The following is a 5,243-nucleotide window of genomic DNA, read 5'->3' on the forward strand; positions in this document are numbered from 1 at the left end:
GTGAGAGATGAAACTGCAGCTAAAGAGAAGCAACAGACTAACTGCAAAAGAATGCTGGCAGGTAGAAAGCAATAAAAACCTATATACCTACGAAGTGTCAGCCTGCTTAGTAGCTAGGAATAGTTTATTTTTCTAAATACTTTATTATTATTATGTCTTTAATTCTATAAACAAACAAACAAAAAATAGCTGGCTGTTTTATTGAAGCAGCAGCAACAACAAAACATCAAGAAGGAATTAGATATCTCTAATTTTCTCCTCATGGGAGTGTAAGAGTCCAGCAGCTGCTGCAACTGGCAGTAAAGTCACCATTTCAAAGAACTTATTGAGCAGTAACTGTTAAAAAGTCCAGGTTGCCACTAAATCACAATTCCTCACTTGGTTCCCACACTAAATGCAGTGCCCTAAGCTATACACAGCTGCCACACATCTCCCCAGAGGTGGCTGCATTTCAGTGGCATGCAAAAGAACACCCAAATTACATCAGCAGGCAGATTAATACACTCTCTGATTCTACATGACAAGCAATAAACAAATGCAAACCATCATTTTATTCAATAGGTGACAGAATTCCTTCTTGGACAATAGAAGCTAGTGTCCCAGCATATTGCTAGGAAATACTGAATGGCTACAAATATTTGGCCACCTCTCCAGCCTCACTGCACTGTGTGTGGTCACTTCAAACTATTTTGATGCAGTCATGTAATGCTGCAGAATCAGCGTGGTAACATTTTATGCTAACTTTATTTTGATTTCCACAGAGGCAAATAGTCATGAGATGTGAAATGTAATGTTGACTGAAGTTCAATCTCATTGAAAACCCCAAAATATCAAATGTGAATGCAGGGCAAAATTCTAAGAGGTCTGTTTGTACTGGAAAAGAGTATTATGTGTGTTAGAAATATGGTAGGGTCAAAGGTGTGTAAGAAATGGTGACAAGTGACTTTTATGAACACCAGTGAAGGATTCATCTAATGTATACCTACATCCTCTAAACACAAAAAAGTCAATATGTAAAAATATAGATTGATAAATATACAAAAAAAGTGCCAATAGCTCATGTTGCCATAATAAAATTATTTTGCCATAATTATTTATCAAATTCCTTTTCTGTGCCTGGAAAAGCAAACAGTAACCAGCATTTGACTTTCCAGCAGACACAATTTTCCCATGAAATAATGATATGCAAGTGTTTGTGATAAATCAGAGGCTCAATGACACAAAGGGAAAAGAGTTCCTAAAGGCACAGGTAAGAGGCCAAAGGCAGCTGAAGAGAAAATGAAAACCAAGTTTTTGTACATCCCACCAGAATTAAAAAGTACCCTTGAATATCTCCATTATTACAAAGTGCCAATCTACTTATCAAATCCCATAACTGCTCTAAAAATGAGTAAGAACTTACTTATATGAGGTATTCCGCAAAGCCCCACATTGCCTCAAAAATAATATCACAGCAACTCTGGTATCATTCCTCCTGTTTTTTTATACAGGTTTTATTAACTCCATATTAGATTATTAGAGCTCCAGTCTGCAGGGTGATTTTTCAAAAGGAGGTGGTGTTTAACCTCACAATTTACTTCTTCCAGAAACATAAAACCCCCTACATTAGCAAAAAGTTCACTATAATTTGAAAAAAACCCACTCCTCTAGCTTCTCTTAGAGCAGAGATTCAGGCTCTAAACTACTACTGAAAGCTCTGTAGGAGTGATATATTTGAGCTACTGCCATTGAGAACCTATTCTTTTAGTAGTTCTTTGTGTTGAAATTGTTTATATAATCTCAGTTTGTCATTTTTAGAGTTTATTTTTTTGGCATCTGTACATTTGAAGTGAATATCTGGAGGGACCTGCCTCCCCTTGAACTGCACTTAGTGACTTGAGCTGTAATAAAGCAACTTTCCTTGCTCTGATTTGACAAGTTTGGTAGCCAACAAACAAGAGTAGTTTAATGCTGATTGCACAGAGTCAAAGCCATGTATTCACCAAAGTGCTCTTTTTTTTCCAGACTCTCTTCCTTTATTTGCACTATGGGGTGAAGAAAAGTTGTCTCCAAAGTTAATCTGAGTTGGCAAGCTTCCTTCATATTTTATATGTGCCTGAAACTCATACAGGCACAAAGCAGCTGCTTTCTGCTTACAGTGCCAATGCACAAATGTCCTCCCCCAGTAACTGAGCAGGAGTAACAGGACTGACCCTGGAAAACCATGGAACAGCAGCAAAACACCACAACCTGTACACAAGCTTTCTTCAAGGCTGTCTGGGAAAGGAAAAGGTGCAGAGGGTTTGAAAGTGATGGTCAGAGAAGACTGTGCAACCAAAACCCAGCTTCTTTAGTCACATATTTGGCAGACATGTTTACACAGTATTCATTCAAGACCAGGTTTCCAACCATGAAAATGATGTGTTAGTTTTTTGTTAGGTGGTTGGGGTAGGTCTTGAGTGTGCCTTTGGAGGTTGTGGCCAGGAGTGGCTACTCTTATGGATATAATAAAAATGCTAATAAGATTGGAATAATGAAGGGGAGATATGAATCGTAAGGAGGGTAATTGGTGACTTTGAAATGGTAGAAATATTATTAGCCAAAAAAATTCAGAATTTTAAAACCAGTGGCTAATCTCTTGCAAGGTCCTGGTTAACCCTGGCATTTAAGTAGAGTTTTATGTTGCCTGTGCCATCAGTAATTCAATATGCTCTCACAGCCGTGATACTTTCATGGTTTTTTCTGTGTTTGACTGTCCCAGTCTGCTTCAACCACACACTAGAAAATGTACAAGAGAGTGTGGCATTGCATCATTATTTCTTATTCATATCACCAGGCCACATTAAGACTGCTACAATCAATTCACAATTCCAGATGTTGCAGTTACAAATAATTTGAAGGTGAAAGCAGTAAAAGCATGTGAAAGCAGGTGAAAGTAGTAAAAGCATGCGCAAGGTAAATATATGAGAATTCTAATTGGAAAGTCTTAAATAACAATTTCCTAAGAGAAAAAGCATTTGAATTTGGATGGTTTGACAATGCGTAGTTGTGCAGTTTCATTTCTTATTATTCATTTTTCATAATCCCTCCTTTGTCCAGGCCCATGGCTTATGTACACATTCCTACTGCATGTGCACACTTCCACAAATACACAGGCAAATTTAAGTCTATAAGGAAAGAATATAATAGGAGCTTCCTTAATCTAACAGTCTTTGGGTGTCGGGTGCATGTCCTTTTGTGATTGAACTTTGTGATCTGATGCTCTTCAGTCTGATATTTTTCACTGCCTTTTTGACAGCTCCTGCTTGATGCTTACAAAAATTGTGCGTATTTAAATTATCTGAATCAGAATGAACCAAGCCAGCAAAATCTGTTATAAACAGCTTCAGCTAGCTGAACTCTTTTGCAGCTCAGTTAGGTTTGGGGGCATTCAGGTGAGCAAATTTGCTTGCAGACCTGCAAGGGCTGTAGTCTCTTGCAGACATGTCAATGAGCAGCAGGGAGCAGAAGGCAAGGTTTTCTGCTTGCCTGGAATCTGGAGAGTGTCTGGACAGTTCTCAGTCTAGGCCAAAACTTGGCTGTACTTAAGCCATCTTCACTAGCACCTTGTCAGTAGGCAGAGGCCCTGAGTCTGAACCAAAAAAAATGTTTAGGTCAAAAAACCTTTTCTCATATCCAGATCCCCCTACAGCTCTCTGTACAGTCTAATCTATGTGTTCTGTCCTCAAATATTGCCAAACATACACATTTTGTGTTGTTTTTAACTTGCAGATTTCTCATCACACTCCGTTTCCCCAGAACCCTCCTCAGACATACAAATACTGAGTCCTTCAGGCAGTTCTTCAAAGGTGAAAGCCATTGCTCTTGCAGTGGTGGACGGTGAGGCAGGATCTTCCTTCTCCCCTTCTCTTCTAAGAGGTCTTGTTTCTGTCTTGCTGTTCCACACTGTGAGGGGAAGTGATTGACATAAGACCAAGTCCATGGTCTGGCAAAAACTGAGCCCAGGGGCTGGCACAACCTCCCCAGTGGTGCCTGAAGGAAATTCTTCTTGTCTTGGGGATATATAAAGTAAAGAACACCTTAAAATTTTAGGTTATGCTGACTTCCTATGCGTATTGCTACAGCATTTATTACTACAGTTGCCATGATTCATATAGAGATCCTCTTCATGTAGAAGTCTCTTTCCACTGCTGTGGTGATGGTGAAGGTGCTGAGCCTGAGATCTGCACTTTCACCTGATGCCAGAGCAGAAGCAGTGCTCTAGACAACTGTAGCCTGCTAGAAGTTTTGTGGGTGGCTCAGAGCAAAGCTTGGTGACTCTCTAAGTGTCTCAGTGGCAGGAGGGAAATCATTTCTCCAGCTTCAGCAGCATGATGAGTGTATTGTGGCTGGGGTAAGGAGGTGGCCAGAGGTGAGCTGCCTGCCGTGAAGGTGTGCAGCAGAGGGCAGCAGCTCACAAACAGACACACACCTGCACCCACAGCTGCCACACTCAACACATATCCCAACAACGCTTCTTCCCATCAAACACGGACTGGCAAGTTTTGGATCTCTGCAGGTGAGTGAATCACTTTCAATCTGAACATGTGAGCTCATAAAAATATGTTCCTCACACCGGGCAGAGGATCAGGGCTGTTTGCTGTGCTTTGCTTCTGCTGATGTAACCTGCATCCACAGTGACAAATCACAGATGTGTTCAAGCATTCAGTGCTGGCTTTAGGGCAATAAAGGATACACTTCTACAAAAGAAGCAGGGATATTTATTCTGAGAGTTCTCCAGGCATGCCTTGATGAACTTTTAGACAACCAGCTCTAACAAGACCAAGAGGTCAGAAAGTGCTTTGTAGACCAGAAAACTGATCATGATGCTGGACTCACTAGTCAGTTCATTTGTCTTCTTATCTGGTGGATTTTCTCAGTCTGCCTTTCTGAGGCTACCCTAATAATCACAACAACACACTGCATTGAGGAGAGAGACATTACTTCAGGTATGAGTCAGGTTCTCTTTGTACAGAAAACTATAAATATTATTTCTTTCTATGAAACAGAGACAGAGGGGTAGGAAAAAAAAAAAAAGCCCTGCATGCATTATGGGCCATTTCACCAATTCTGAGGTTTTGAAAAAGTTTGTGGGAATCTCCAGCCCTAGAGTGTTCTTGAAGCATATTCTCCTGTCAATAAAGGGTGCTGTTGTCTTTGATAAGAGTGATTCAGTTGTTTGAAATACGTCTAAGAAAAATGGTTCTGAGCCTGAGTGAAAGGCC

The sequence above is a fragment of the Corvus brachyrhynchos genome, unplaced genomic scaffold, assembly GCF_000691975.1.
Source record: "Corvus brachyrhynchos isolate BGI_N302 unplaced genomic scaffold, ASM69197v1 scaffold28, whole genome shotgun sequence".
Classification (NCBI taxonomy): Eukaryota; Metazoa; Chordata; class Aves; order Passeriformes; family Corvidae; genus Corvus; species Corvus brachyrhynchos.